At 44.0% G+C, this 16,777-nt stretch overlaps 1 pseudogene; it reads right to left on the reverse strand.

Moving 5' to 3' along the window:
- Positions 1–254: 254 nt before the first annotated feature.
- On the reverse strand, positions 255–854 carry LOC143380190 (tumor protein D54 pseudogene; annotated as a pseudogene).
- Between the last annotated feature and the right edge of the window lie 15,923 nt (positions 855–16,777).

Below are 16,777 nucleotides of genomic sequence, written 5' to 3' on the forward strand. Positions count from 1 at the left end.
ACAGCATGGGAGTAAGCTGGCAAGGAGATTGTCATACCTACTTGGCTGATGGCTCCCAGCACTACTGACTTCAGTGTAAACATCTATGCACAAGATTGCTCTCTAATCATGTGAAGGCAGCAGCCATATCTGCGTGTGAATGGGCACCAATGTCCACAAAGCTGGCTGCTGGCTTGCCCTGGCTGGTGGCCCGGTTGCTCAGCTGTGGTCATGATGATGAGGATGTGCTTGCTATAGGTGATGCTGCTGCAGGCTTAGAAAGGTGCAGGTCCCGGCAGTGGCTGGTCACCATCTCCTGTCAGGGAAGGCAGGCTGGCACTGCCATTCTCTCTGCCACCCACAACCTTGACTTTATGGTTCCCACTTGATCTTCAAACGACTTGAAGGTGGCAGAGTTCCTCAAGTCTCCAAGCTTTCTGATGATGCCAGAGCCCATGGAAGACAGGGCAGCAGATGTCTTCTGTCCTGCCTGTGAGAGGGTTTCCTGGGTCTTCTTGTAGTGGTCAGACTGGGTCACTTTCTCATTCCACTCTCCAAGTTTCTCAGAAGATCTCACATAGGCGTTAGAGACCTGCACATTTTGCCAACTCCTGGACAGGTTCTGCTTCAGCTCCCACCCAAGGTAGAGAGGCCCAGCCTCCTCTTCAGCTCTCCACAATGCCTCTCCTTGACTTCCAGGACCTGTCATAGAGTGACAATTTCTTCTTCCACCTTGGCAAGCTTGGCTCTCAGCTCCTCCTCCTCAGACTTCGTCAAACCCTCAACAGCAGGAGTCCGGGCAGTCATATCATGAAGTCAGACAACAGACCTTTATTAGGAGAATTCCAGTTGATATCTTGGCCGGTGGAGTCCATGTTCATATGCCAGCTGGGCCGCAGCTGGTATCCGGGCTTGGGTCACTAGCGCTACTTGAACCTAGGGGCGGCACTGGGAGTCACCCACCCCAGCATTACTTCTTAGAAATAAAATACACATAGTTTATTAAAGAGATTCCTGTTCTAATTAGCAAAGACTATTATGAATGACTTATTTTTGTCTATGCAAGGAATCTTTACCCTAAATTATATCTCATTAAATAAATCTTTATTCTATTGAGTAAAGGAGGAAAAAGAGAAAAAGATTTCAGTGCTTTTGGGGATTCTCAGGGAATGGACCTGGGATAGGATACCTTAGCAATAGGTTGGAGCAGGAGCAGTTTATCTTGGTAAGGGTGAAGAAAGGGCTGTGGAACTATTAACATTTCAATCTCCCTGGGGTAATTTCCAACTTCTCAGACCTAAACCAGCCTCCATTTTTGCAATCCATCCCAATTACTTACCTACACTGATTGCCTTTCTTTTTTGCTTCAAACGTACCAGCAAATACAGGTGGCTGAAGTCATGAACTAGGAGAGGCCAGTGCCATCCTAGTCATATTGAAGCCTGATTTACATGGCAAAAATATAAATATTTTGTAAATATTATTGCTATTGATTTTCTAAATGATTTATAATTTATTCTCTATATATGATAATTAGAAAAATTTATGCATTTAATCAGCAATTTAGTAGCTATTCATTGGGAATACAACTAGAAAATTCTAGAGTTGTAATCCCAATGATCACAACTTCTACATTAAAAACAAAACTTTTTCCTAAGAATACATGATTGAAGACAAAGGAGGCAACAGATGTCCTTTAAAATGTACTTAAAGAGCTGCTTAGGGAGAAATTTCTGTTAGGTTGGTTTGAGATGATTAAGCAACCCATGTGTTAGAGTCTGTCAACAAGTCAGGATGGCACCTGGCATTTTGCCAGAGAAATGTTAGGGTCTGTAAACAAGTCTGGATGGCGCCTGGCAAAATGCCAGGGGGAGTGGTTTGTGAAGTAATGCCAGCAAGCCATTAAGTGTGGAGATTCCTTATTGATTGACTGCTGTATCTAGTTTATGCTAATTAAGATAAGCTGTGTCAAATGTATAAATATCGCTCCGGTCCTACAATAAATGGCTCCCACTCCTGCTGTATCAATCTACACAAGTTGTTCATCACCCCCCGGTTATTTTGCCTAGCCAGCCGGGCTGCGGCACCCATATGAGCAAAAGAACCACCACTCAGGTGCATCTCCTGGATCTTAGCCAGCTCCCTTTGACCAGCCCCAGTAAGACAAGAGACTCTAAAAACTTCTTTTCCTGTCTCAAGCCCTCCCTTTCTTCCCTAAGCCCAATAAATATTCCAGTGTGGTTGAGTCCCATGCAGTTCTCCTCAGACCCTCTTTTTACATGCTCTGCTAGTCTGAGGGTTCCACCTGGGAGCAAAATCTCAATAAAGCCTCATCAGCAGCCTTTTTAAATCTGCCTCCTTTTGGTCACCGCTACCTGACCTTACATCTTGTACAAAAACCTGGATTTTTGGGCCTCCCCCATACCTTACATTTGGGGATTGGGGTCCACCCTCCTCCCTTCAAATGAACTGGGAAATTCCTAAGCTGTTTCTTCTTTTCCTCTCCCTTCATCCAGGCTGACATATGTGGGGTAAGTTCCCTCATTTCCCCTGACCTTCCAGCCCCTCTCCATTCATGGGGTGTCTATCTGTAAGTCACAGGCATTCCATAGACCCCCACCCATTTCGTTCAAGGCCCTGAGAACTGTGGAGACATCCGAGTCCTCCATATGAGCCACTCTGATCTATTTGGCCCCCAATGAGTTGCAGGGACGCCTCAACCCTTACCTGTCCCTTATCCATTCCTTGGGTGAGTGTGATCAGAATTTGGGACACCTTTTTCTGCTCCCACTCCCCCACTAGGGTACCAGAAGGTCATGGGAAACACCAAGTCCTCCTTAGACCCCCAAACTCCCTTGGGTGTCTATATTCAAATTTTGCCAAGTTAAGACTCACTCAAGACCTATGCCATTTTATTCCACCATGGTCTTTTAATCCACTGTGGCCTGGCCCCAGTGTGGCTTAGACAATGAGTCACAATGGCCCCCAGAAGGAACTTCTGATTTTAAACCCTCACTGAATTGGACAATTTCTTTCACTGGACAGGGAAGTAGGCAGAAGTCCCTTACATCTGAAGATGCATTCAGGCTTTTTGAGGTCTTCTCCTGTCCTCCCCTCTGCTCTAACTGTTCTATTACTAAAGTTTTCCTTTCTAGGGAACCCCTTTCCCATTGTTCTTCTACTTCTCCTTTCTCATTTTCAGATCCATCGAGCTCCTCTCAGCCCCACATTCCTGTCTTCCCCCTCCCTACCAAGGCCAATCCTCTCCCTCCTCCCCTTCCACAACTGCACTCACCCCTTCCCCTCTTGCTGCTACCACAGCTCCTCCTCCCCCACTCCAGGACTCTCCCCCTCCTCTCCTGCAGCCATGATTCCTCCATCCTGTCCAGTTCCTCTCCTAGGCAGAGATGTTCTCCAATTACTAGGAGCCACCCTCCAACTACACCCCAAGAATACTAGCACCCATACTCTTCTGCTTCTAATAACCTAACAGTAGCTACTGTTCCACTGCCCCATGACCTAGTCAATCCCCAGGTCTGGGACACTGCAAGCTGGTCATAGCCTCCACAAGCCAGTCCATATCCAGCTGAAACTACAAATTAAATTTTCTTTGTGTCCCCAATTTCCCATCTCCAAAACCTACAGGGAGGGACTTATACCCAGTTACTTGCCCAGAAACTCCTCATCTCTACTGACTCCCCCTGCAACACTCCCATATTGCCAATACACAAACCCATAGGTGCCTATTGCTTAGTCCAGGACCTTCACTTAATTAATGAAGCAGTTATTCCCATCCACTCGATGGTTCCCAACTCTTAAACTCTTCTTTCTCCTATCCCCCTTTAAACCACTCACTTTACTGTCCTGAATCTTAAAGATGCTTTCTTTACAGTGCCTCTCCATCCTGACTCTTAATACTTCTTTGCCTTCTCATGGGAAGACCCTACATCCTTTAGGTCTCAACAGCTGACATGGACAGCCCTACCCAAAGGCTTCAGGGACAGTCCCTTACCTCTTTGGACAAGCCTTAGCATAGGCTAACTGCTTGTGGCTTGGGGGATAGTACTCTCTTACAGTTGGACAGAAGCCCTCCCTACCTCCAGGGAAACTGCTTATACCACCACTTCCATCTTCATTGAGCAGATCATTCCCAGGTTTAGACTTTCTGCCTCCATCCAGTCAGATAATAATCTGGCCTTCATTTCTCAGGTTGTTCAATTAGTCTCCAAAGGCCTCAACATCACTTGGAGGCTCCACATCCCCCCAGTGACCCCAATCCTCAGCTAAGGTTGAGAGGGCTAACAACATTCTCAAGGATTATCTCACTAAACTTGCTATTGAACTCAGGCTGCCCTGGCCCAATCTCCTGTCATTGGTCCTCACCCTAATTTGGGCAGCCCCTTGAGCCCCCCAGGCCTTAGAGCTACTCTATGGATACCCTTTCTTAATCAACCAAAGTCTTCCAGTCACTCCTACTCCCCTTGTGTTCTACATGCCCTATCTTACACTTCTACACAAATTCCTAAGGGAACACACAGACTTGTCTTCCTGTGCCATCTGTTACTTCAATCCTAGCACAACCACAAACTGAACTGGACCCTCTTCAACATGGTAATGCAGTCTTACTTCGAGAGCTTCATCCCTAATCTTTGGAACCTCACTGGATGGGACCTCATGCAGTCATACTTATTACCCCAATGGCAGTCAAACTTTTGGGCCACTCCCCCTGGTGGCTGCTGCCTTAAAAAATCACTTGTTTCAAATGTTCAGTCTTGGAATTCCACCACACTGGGGCCCACCAAACTCAAGATTTTTCACCAACCCTCTTCTTCTTTTACTAATCATTAATCTCTCTCAAGCTTCTATCCCAACCCACAGATGGCGCTTCTACATCCAAGCGACATGGCAGTAGGATGGCACTACCCACTCTCAGTTTATGGGTCAAGGTGATTGCCCTCCCACTGGCTGCAATTTGATGGTCACCCTTAACATTACTGGATTCAACTGGGCCACCTCATCCCACCTATGTTCAGCAATGCTATGCTTCATATCAAACCAAACTGAGGAATCTTGTAAGTGCTGGCCTAACATCTATGGAAGGTGCCCTTATAATTCATGCAAGAAACACTTCCTAGATAAGCCTGGCTATGAGAAACTATTTGGGACCCATGGGTGTCAGGGGCTAGAAGGAAATTCTCCTTCCTTCAAAGAATAGCCTGACAGCCCCCTGGGAGACATCCTGCCTGGGAGACATCCTGCAGCTACCTATCTCCCTGGAACATCCTGCAGTTATCAGGATCATCAGACATCTTGCAGCTGGCAGTTTTACCACCCACATCCAGCAATTGCTGATTAGAGAGCTTCCCCATCCCCAACATATAAATACCCCTATGTGAACAATAAAAGTTTGCAGCTTGATCAGAACTCCTGTCTTGCTGTCATCTCTCTTGTCTCTTGTCCCTTCATTCCTCCCCACCTAGGTTCGCCGCCCAAGTTGATGTGTCCTGCTGGTCAGGACATTTGGCACCCAATGTTGTGTGCTCAAGCCTTTGACTGAGGTGGAACGCTGTCCTCCGGGAAGACTTGGCCAAGCGGAGCTCGCGATCGCCTCGGCAGACACGACCGAGAGACAGATCCAGGAGCAGAGTTTGGACGATGCACGGTGAATGACCCACCATGGGACAAGCAGTCTTGTCACATGATTTGTTTTTGTCAGGCCTCAAGGAGGCCCTCAAGACATGGGGGACGTGTGTTAAAAAAAAAAAAAAAAAAAGGACTTACAATTATTCTTTTCATACATAGGAGAATTGTGTTCGTGGTTTCCCCTTGAAGGGACCATTGATGGTAAAAGATGGCTTAGAGTAGGAGACTGTTTAAAAGATTATTATGAATCCTTTGGCCCAGAAAAGGTGCCTGTTCCCACCTTTTCTTACTGGAACGTAATTAATGAAATTCTTAAAAGTTCACCCTTTGACAATGGTACCTTAAAACTTGTCAGGATTGGGGAAGAGGCTATGCAAAAGACCTCTCATCCCTCTCGTCCCCCCTTGGCATGCCCTTCAGTTAGTATAGACATAGACCCTTCTCAGTCTCCCCAGGACCCTGGGAACCTTCCTGGTCCCCCTCAAAATCCCACCGTAATGAATAAGGCTCCAAGGGTTACCAACCACCTTTATCCAGTTTTAAATCCCGGAGACACATTGACCCCTGGGGAGGAGGCTACCTTGGAGAAGGAAGCAATTTGCTACCATTCAGAAGACCCGCCACCTCTCAGGACCCTGCCACAGACTATAGGATTTACACATCCACCTCCCTCCTATATTCCTCCTGCCTTTTGTGCTCCGGCCCTTCAGGGGCCAACTGCCCCCTCAGATATTTTTTCTCCACTTCCCTTGCCTAACCTGGCTCCCTTGCAAGAGTCTCTCCAACATAGATGGGAACAGATTCAACTCTTAAAAGAATTAAGATCCCTTGACTCTGAGCTTCGCTCATTAGCCTTAGGCACCGAGTCAACTCGAGCTGGCCCAAGGCGGTCTAATACAAAGGCGAAGCTACGCCATTGGCCTGTTCTCGCCTTCCCAGTCACCTGCAGTCAGACAGATAAGGCTGACCAGGCTGAGGACAAAGAGGAGGATCAAGAGGAGGAAGGGGGGGGGGAAACGGATCAAGGGGACGAAGCGGGGGAAGGGCAAGAGGAAGATCAGGACTCAGAGGATGAGGAGTTCACCCCTAAGCAGGATGGAACCCAGAGTGTCTACAAAAAATTAAGCCTGAGTTTTCTTGAAAAACTTAAAAAGGCTTGTGCTCACTATGGCCCCACTGTGCCTTACACATTGGCTTTATTAGAAAGCCACAGCGCACAATGGCTTACTCCCAATGATTGGAAATTTTTAGCCCAAGCTACCCTCAGTGCTGGAGACTTCCTGTTATGGAATGCAGATTTCAAAGAGCACTGTTGGAAAACTGCTCAAAAAAATTTAACTAAGGCCTCCTCTAAATCCTGGACTTATGTTAAGTTAGTGGGCAATGCGCCCTTTGACACTAACCCTAAACAGGCACGTTTCCCTGCTGGACTTTTGGTGCAGATTCAGACGGCTGGGTTACATGCTTGGAGACGCCTCTCTCAAAAGGGCTCGGCTACCACTTCCCTGGCAAAAATTCGACAAGGGCCTGATGAGCCTTATAGCTACTTTGTTGCCCAGCCTAGCCGCAGAACGCTTGCTTGGATGAAGCGAAAGCGAAAGCACTTTTGTAAAACATCTTGCCTTTGAAAATGCCAACCCGGCATGTCAGGATGTTCTTCGACCACATAAGGATAAAGGGGAACTTTATGACTTTGTTAGACTCTGTGCCAGGGTGGGTGCAGCCCATGCCATGGGTCTCGCCATAGGTGCCGCCTTTACCAAGGCCTTTCGCAATCCTGGCTCACGTACTTGCTTTACTTGTAAACAACCTGGCCATTTTGCAGGCGAGTGTCCGACAGATAAACAAAGCCTAGGGATAACGAATCCTCAAACCGGGGCTAAAGCGCCCCCAGCCACCCTTTGCCCTAGATGTGGTAAAGGTCGTCACTGGGCCAATGAGTGTAGATCTAAGACAAATGCCCTTGGACAGCCTATTTCTTCCCGCTTCTCGGGAAACTCCTTTCAGGGCCAGTCCCTGGCCCCAACCTCCCCCAGGACAAACCCAGGGGCAATAAGGTTTGTTCCCTCCCAAACTCCCCCCTTGCTTAATAATTCGAACCCCACCCTTGCTGGTGATTGCTGGCTCTGCATGACAACAGGGGCAATCATGCCTATGGCAGTTCCTATTAATTCTATCATAGACAATGATAATACATGCCAACCCGGATTTCCTTTTAAAGTACAGCCTATAGGCACTTTTACATTATGTCTTTTAGGCGCGATGCAGAATAATACCTATGATATTAATGTTGGAGTTACTTCCTTTGGAAATTGCTCAACAGTACAAAATTATTCCTCACCAACCCCATCTCTTTGTCCCCTCAATGGCACAGTTTTTATGTGTGGAGGAAACTCAGCCTTCCCCAGGCTTCCAGTAAATTGGACCGGTGGCTGTGTTCTTGCCTTATTACTCCCTGATATAACTATTGTCCCAGGAGACGAACCTCTACCCATTCCTAGCCTAGACACCTTAGTCAAAAGACATAGGTGGGCAATACAGGCCTTACCACTCCTTGCCAGCCTTGGAATAACAGCTGCTGTGGGCACAGTTACAGCTGACTTAGGCACGGCTATACACTCTTACCATCGACTATCTCAACAACTTATAGATGATGTACAAACTCTATCAGGAACCATTAAAGACTTACAGGACCAAATAGACTCCCTGGCAGAAGTGGTCCTTCAAAACAGACGAGGCTTAGATTTGCTGACAGCTAACCAGGGAGGTATTTGCTTGGCCCTAGGGGAAAGATGCTGCTTTTATACCAATAAATCAGGCAGAGTACGCACTAAAATTAAGCAGCTTCAAGAAGATTTAGAAAAGAGATGAAGGGAACTATTTGAAAATTCCCTCTGGACTGGGCTTAATGGATTTCTACCCTACCTTCTTCCCCTATTAGGCCCTTTGTTGGGTTTACTTTTAATGGTGTCCATAGGACCCTGCATTATAAACAGGCTGGTACAATTTATTAAAGAACAGATTAATATTTTGGCCTCTAAGCCCATACAGGTCCCCTATCATCATCTGGAGATGGAAGACCATGCTGCCAACATTTAAAAGGATGTTCAACCCTTCTCTCAGGCTTATTTCTTAAGTTTACATCCCCACAGATCTCTCTTTCTTATATAAAAGTATAAGTAACAGCTCTGACCCATCTTCTGCCCTTGCCATAAGGGTTAAGTTATCCCTCCTCCATGGACCCCTCCCCTTGGGGGAGGACGCACCCATGGAGTGAAGATGTTAGGCCATAGTAACGGAGGGTGCAGGAACAACTGCAGGAGGATGGATCCACGGATTCCAAAATCCAAGACCTCTGAGTGACATGCTCTGGTGCATGGCGGTTGTCATGCTTCCACCTCAAAGCTGTCTCCTCCAAAAACATGCCAAGGCCACCATGAAATCTCCTAGTGAAGATGCTCGCTCGGATCAGGAGATATTCTAAGGCCTCCTAGAGGAACAGAGCCTCTATCACCCCCTAAAAACATAGCCGATAAGGTGTGGTCAAATATTTTATATAAGAAAGGGGGAAATGTCAGGGGCTAGAAGGAAATTCTCCTTCAAAGAATAGCCTGACAGCCCCCTGGGAGACATCCTGCAGCTACCTATCTCCCTGGAACATCCTGCAGTTATCAGGATCAGACATCTTGCAGCTGGCAGTTTTACCACCCACATCCAGCAATTGCTGATTAGAGAGCTTCCCCATCCCCAACATATAAATACCCCTGTGTGAACAATAAAAGTTTGCAAGACTCCTGTCTTGCTGTCATCTCTCGTGTCTCTTGTCCCTTCATTCCTCCCCACCTAGGTTCGCCACCCACGTTGATGTGTCCTGCGGGTCAGGACACATGGGAACTGAAATGGGCTTCTGGTGTTGATGATAAATTCTATTCTTGGGGTTGGCCAAGCATCCCTCAAAATATGGAGAATATTATCAGAATATGGAGAACTTATATACAAGTATTCCTTCAATTTACATAACCATCCAAGAACAAGAGAAAGAACTCCAATACCAGCTGGATGCAGTTGCCCATCCTAAAGCTGACCCTTTCTCATGGATGGCCCTAATATGCCAGGCCTTCAGCTTCTCAATTTATGCAAAGTTAATAAAATTTCAGACTGTTTCCTCTGTACAGGTTTACTCCATCAACTGTGATTCCCATTGATTTTTTCTCAATACCTCAACCATACCACAAGGGCCCTCCTTTCTAGCCTTTGAGGATATACCTCTTTTTTGTAACTCATCAGGGAATTTTCCCTGCTGCTACACTTCCTCCGGTTCAGCACCCTGTGACCAGATTGTTCAAATTTCTCCCTTAACCTTTGTTCTATGGTGCAATGGTACTCTAACAAAAAAATCTAAGCCTCAACATGCCCTTTGTTTTTTGTGTTCCTTCCACCTTGGTTCCTCAATTAACTCCGTACAGTGAGCTGAATTAACATGGCTTGTTACTACCTCCCTTTCCAGGAAAGATGGGGCCATCTTTCTATCAGTAGTAGTTGGACTCTCCCTGGCCTCCTCACTTGCTGCCTTCAGACTGGGGGCAGGAGGACTTGGTTATACAGTAACTGCTAGTCAGAAGCTTGAACAACAAACTCCAGAAGTGGTAGAGGCATTTGCCACCTCTCTTGCTTCCCTACAAAGGCAAATAACATCTATTGCCCAAGTTTTATTACAGAACTGTCGAGCCCTAGATCTCCTGATGGCAGACAAAGGAAGAACCCGTCTATTTCTGGAAGAAGAATGCTGCTACTTTATCAATGAAACTGGATTGACCAAAAGAATGTTGACACTCTTCATTGTTTGGGTTCACTTGAAAGCACATGGGTGAAATTGCCAGAGTGACTTACAATCAGATGCTCCTACAACCCTACAGTCATCTCCCCACTGAACCAACACCTGAGCCATCCCCTTTCCCCCAGCACCCCTAGTCAGCAGGAAATAGTAATATGGAATTTGATGCCCTATATCATCAAAAAGGCCGGGATGTTAGGTCAGTTTGAGGTGATTAAGAAATTGTGTGAGCAGAAGAACCACCAATCAGGAGCTGACACAACTACCTGTCAATCAACGGCATCTCCTGGTTAATACTGAATCTTAGCCAGCTCCCCACTACCAACCCCAGTAGGACAAGGTGTTACCGCCGTTGACTGGTGACGAGTCCTTGCTTCCCCAGTGTTGAAGAATAACACCAAAGAAGAACGCTGAGGCAAGGTCAGAGTAGAAATTACAAGTTTATTAAAGGACAGCAGAAAAGACTTCTCCCAGAGGAAGAAGGGGACCCAAGAGGTGGAATCCATGGAAGTGCAGTTGTCTCCCCTTTTTATAGTTTTGGTGATGGAATGTAGGTTGGAAGGACCAAGGGGTGGGACACAGGTGGACCAAAGAAGTAGTCTGAGCAGGAAGGACTTCATTAACACTTCTTTGGGATGGACTTTGGCCTAGGGCCTTTTCAGGACTTCATTAACATTCCATGAGTTGTCCTGCGTTTCCTGGAATCATTCTCAGCATGGCCTCCATCTTAGATTTCACTCGGTATTAGACCCGATCTAACTACACTTACTACCTAACTTTAAATCTGGCTTCAAAGGGACTCTAAAAATACCTTTTTCTGTCCCAAGCCCTCCCTTTCTGCCCTAAGCAGAAATAAAAATTCCAGTCCAGTTCAGCCCCATGTGCTTCTCCTCAGATCCTCTTCTTACCCACTCTGCTGGTCTGAGGATTCTGCCCAGGAGCAAAATCTCAATAAAGCCTTGTTCAGCAGCCTTTTAAAATCTGCTTCCTTTTGGTCACCACTGCCTGACCTTACAATTTCTATCTTCATATAATAGTTGAGAATAATAAGATATAACAAAATTTGTGCATTTGTTGGTATTGCATTTTTTTTGCCTGAACAATTTGTGTTGACAGAGAGATATTTTCAATACATTTTATTTATTTATTTATTTATTTAATGTGGTGCTGAGGCTGAAACCCAGGTCCTCTCATGTACTGGGAAACTCTATCACTGAGTCAAATCCCCAACCTAGAGAGAAATTTCTAATCCAAGGAAACTGGGGAATGTCCGTCCACCTCACCGTGCCTCATTCCTGTGTCTCTCAATAACTGATGCCTCTAACTGTCAGTAAAGGGACGTTTGGAGTTTCTCTCACATGAATAAGTTGTTATCCCTAGAATTGACATGCTTAAACATAAATGGGTTCTTCTATTTGGAGAATGAGCACATAGTGACCATTATCATAGTAAAAGGGGAGCAGCTGATGGGAGCCTGCACAGCTGGAGGCACAGATATAGCAGAGGATTGCATTTGAATGGGGAATTTGAATGAGTTTCGAGAGGAGGAGTCTTCAGAGAGCAATACCTGAACCCAGGTAGAAACACCAAGGGGTCAGGAGAGCACAAAGATCTACAAGCAGAACTTCAGCTGTATGTAGAATAGATCATGAGAGTAGGAATTTACTGTCACAAAGTTTTTCAAGAAACTGGCTGATATCAAGGAAAATTCACTGGGCATATTAATAGAAAGGGCACTTAAGGTTCTTTCTCAACCACTTCAGAAAAAGTATGAAATACATTATTCTGTCCCATATTTTGGGACTTGTGTGCAGAATCTCTGTGATGTTGTTTTTCCAAACATGAACAAGAACACTCAGATGCCTCAATTGGCCAGTGACCACTAGAATAGCTGAGGGGTTTGATCTGAATCACATCAGAGTGTAATAGAAAGCTCAGTTCCTGTCTCCAATGCAAATCAAAGCCAATTTAATAGCAGTTTTGAGAAAAAGGAAAAAGAAAGTATATTGCTTTACTAGCAAAGGAGAAACAAAAGGGGGCTCCTGTCCCAAAGGCTGTGACTCTCCAGATCAGGAGGGACAGGGGGAATTTAAAGGAATTCTTCAAAGGTTATATAGCAGGTGTGCTCTGCTAGGAATTCTCAGGGTGCCCTGATGGCTGTTAGGATTCACTTGTTAATTTGGGAGGTATTCACTTTCCAGATCCTCAGCAGGCATCTCCTTCCTGTAGTAGGTGTGTTCAAGGGCAATTAGCTAGTGGGAAGGTGGAAGAAAAGATAACACTGTCTCCTGGATCTTGTTTGGAGGGGAGAGGGAAGAAGAGAGAAAAAAAAAACATTTTTCCCCTTTTTAAAAAATAAAAATAGGATAGGGAAGGCAGCAGAATACAACAGACACTAGTATGGCAATATGTAAATCAATTGATGTGCAACTGATGTGATTCTGCAATCTGTATACGGGGTAAAAATGGGAGTTCATATCCCACTTGAATCAAAGTGTGAAATATGATATATCAAGAACTATGTAATGTTTTGAACAACCAACAATAAAAATTAATTAAAAAAATAAAATAAAAAGCCTTAGAGCAATGAGGTATACATTCAGAAGATGAAGGGACTACTGTTAGAAGAATGAAGATGCACACTGGAAGTGTTTCTGTCTTTGCTCTGGGAAGATAATAGTGTTACCACTGTTTACCAGTGAGAGTCCTTGCTTCCCCAATGTTGAAGTATAACACCAGAGAAGCACGCAGAGGCAAGGTCAGAGTGGAAAGTAGAAGTTTATTAAAGGACAGCAGAAAAGACTTCTACCAGAGGAAGAAGGGGACCCAAGAGATGGAATCCATTGAAGGGCAAATGTGTTCCCCTTTTATAGTTCTTTTAGTGATGGAATGTAGGTGGGAAGGCCTGAATGGTGGGGCACAGGTAGGCCAAAGAAGTAATCTTTTAAGACTTTTGGGTCAGCATCTTCAAGTTTGCTGGGAGCTGTTTCATTAACATTTCTTTGGGATGGGCTCTGGGCCTTGGAGACATTAACATTCCATGAGTTGTTCTGCTTTTCCTGGACTTTATTCTCAACATGGCCTCCATTTTGGATCTTACTTGATATTAGACCCAATTTACCTAACTACACTGACTATCTAACTTTAAATCTGGCTTCAATAGTAAGCAGAAATAATGGATACATATCTCAACAGATTCAGTGAAGCCATTCACTCGTTCATAAACTCAGGCAGTATAGGGGCTCATATTCTGGATGCAAAAATGGTTGTTAGTTATGTTGAACCTCGAAGCAAAGACAGGACCACCAACTCCAATTTTAAATCAAATTAAAGCAATTTTGTATGTGTGTACACAAAAATGAGCCAGCAACTGTCTCACCCCAAATCCTGGGCCAGAGAACAGCACCTCAGCTCTCCAAAAACAAGGTTTTATAGCATAAAAAATTGCAAAGGGGGGTGTCTTGAGAACTTACAGATAATAGGATTTTGAGAAGCATAATACAAAGGCAGATAGTAGGTTAATTATCAATATGGCATGATATTTCAAGGTGGGGAGTAAATTCAGTTCCCCAAATCAGAATTTATGAGGTGCCACTGATGTTTCAGAGAGGGTTGTTATCTGGTCATGGGGAGTCAGAATCTATGAGGTGCCACTAAGGTTTTAGAGAGGGTTGCTATTTAGTCAGGGAAAGCCAGGCATGGGTGAGTTCAAGGCACTGGCAGGAATGCAAACAAGTTTAGAAATTGTGGTAATTTATAGTAAAACACAAATTAATTTTCATGACTTTGTTATGAGATGGCCCTCAATCTTAAGATGGAATTAGGCTAGGTTCATCAGGTTACAGAGGGAATTTTTCATTTATAGGGTACAATGAAGGTTGTGTAATCATTGGAAACTGGTCATGACTTTGGATGGTCAGAGGCTAGGAGTGTAGGTTAAAAATTTAATTCAGAAAAGCAGTTTTTAAAAGGTTGAAACTCATTTTTACTTGGAGAGGTGGGAGACTAGATCCTAAGGAATGAGTACTTAAATTTTGCCAATTGTTTTTTTTTTTCTTTGGGATTTGTTGTCTCCAGGAGTTTCAATAAGTACTGTGTCTCCACTTAAGACTACTTTGCAATGGGAGAAGGTCAAAGTCCAAAGCCCAGCATTCAGTATTTGCCTCTTTCCTTCAGGGCCCACTGTTCTAGGGAAAGAATTTACTGGGAGGCTAATGCTTGGTTTGTTTTTCCTCTCTCCTCTGGAGCTGCAATTTCTCTTTCCATTTTTCTATTGGGGCAGTTTTGTAGGAATATTATTTTCCATAACCCTTGAACAATGCCAAATGTTCTTTGACTGGGAGACTTGGCCTTCTTGACTGGCTATTTAATTCTGCAGTCTATCTCCAGATATTATTATGGAAAACTTGGTCCTTGTCCATGATGTCAACTTAACAAGGAGGATACAGTTTTGAAAACAATAAACAAGGTTTATTGCTTTGCTAGAAAAGGAGAAATGTAGGGGACTCTTGTTCACAGTCTGTGATTCTGCCCCCTCCAAGAGAAGAGAGAGGTTTAAAAGAAGTGATGTATTTCAGGTGTTTCTCATGGGGGATTTGTGATGCACTTGTTAAATTGGGAGATAGCCATTTTTCTGGAGCCATCCCTGAAGGCTGAATTGCTTGGTTCCTGTGATAGGTCTTTGCTCAATTACCAAAAGCTGGGTCTAAATGTGAAAAAAACAATTTAATCCAGTTCCCTGTCCCCAGTTTAGAGAGGGGGAGAGAGAGAAGAAGAAAAGAAAACCATGTTCACTTTACAATAAGCCATAGTGCAAAGGCTGTATTTAAAGGTGAAGAGGAACAATGTTACAGTTTCTTATGCCTCACACTATCAGGTTACTTTGAGACAATTAAACATCTCACCAAAGCACAGGCTTCTGAGGTTCTAACTCAGGTCCATCATCTTCTGAACCACTGACTCCATTATGTCCAATGTCCAATGCCAGGGAATTTTACTATTCAGTAGCTACAAGATTCAGAGTGTATGCAAATAGAAAGTTTCCTTTTGTGGTTTTTTTTTTTTTTTTTAAATCCAGATTCTGATCACCATAGCATAAAAAGATATTCAAAATTATTTTCTTATTTGTCTCCTCTGTAGATAATACAAGATCATATATATTGTAATTTGTAATTATAAATGTGAAAATTGAGGTTGAGAAAAGTTACCATTTCTGGACACAAAATTCTTGAGTGGCACAGCCATTACACAGGCAACTGTCAAATGAAGAAATTATTACCAAAAGTTTAGTCCTCATCTAGATGACAGGGTTTTGAGAAAAAGAAAAACAAACCTTTTATTGTGAGCTTAGCAAAAAAGAAACACAGGAGACTCTTGTTTCATAGGCTTGATTCTGCCCATCTGGGAAAAGAGGGCTTTTAAAGGAGTTATTTAAAGACTTCATTACAGGGGTGCCCCCAGAGGGGGTCCCAGGTGTTCCCTGAAGATTTTATGTGTTAATTTGATATTTCCTTCCTGTGGAGGACTGATAACTCAAGCTAATTTGTTCTCTGCTCCAAGGTAGAGGAGGGGGAGAGAGAGAAGAGAAAAAGAAAAGCACAGGATGCTTTTAAAATAAGCAGCAAGGGCTACATATAAATGATGAAGTGGACCACTGTTCCAAAATGCTATAAAATGCAGCCATATTGGCCCCTTGGAAGACAGTGAACCAGACAATCCTATAAACACAAGAAGCAAAAGAATGGTTTAAGCAGAAGAATAGCATGATCAGATTTGTGCTCTTAAAACATTACTCTGGTAATAATAGAAACCAACTCAATTTCACTTAGAAAGTGAGGCTAGCTTCAAAATGCCTCATAGAGGAGGGCCAAGGCAGTGTTCTATGCAAACAGAGGATCCCCAAAACAAACATTTACAAATTAAGAAGTGAAAAATGAATTTTCCTCATATGTAGTAAAATAATACTTTGATTTGGAGCATGGATATTTTTCACACAATTAGACTTTATGATTCAAGGTACTCTGAGACACCCAACTCCATTCTGGCCCTAAGGGATCTTTTTCATATCCTTTGTGAGTTTTATTAATTCATTGCAACAACAAATATTTATTGTTTCAGGTACTGCTGTATGTGATTTGGATTCAACAGAGAATAAAAATGGACAACACATTCCTGCTCTCTGGAAGCTTACATTTCTCTGGGATACAGAAAACTTTTTAAAATTTATATAACAAGTTATGTGGAATGTTTGGAGGTAAGTGTTATTGAAGTAAAAGGAGTAAGAGAAATCTAGAATGTCCCTTCATGGTCGGAATCAAATGA

The sequence above is a fragment of the Callospermophilus lateralis genome, chromosome 14 (assembly GCF_048772815.1).
Source record: "Callospermophilus lateralis isolate mCalLat2 chromosome 14, mCalLat2.hap1, whole genome shotgun sequence".
NCBI lineage: Eukaryota > Metazoa > Chordata > Mammalia > Rodentia > Sciuridae > Callospermophilus > Callospermophilus lateralis.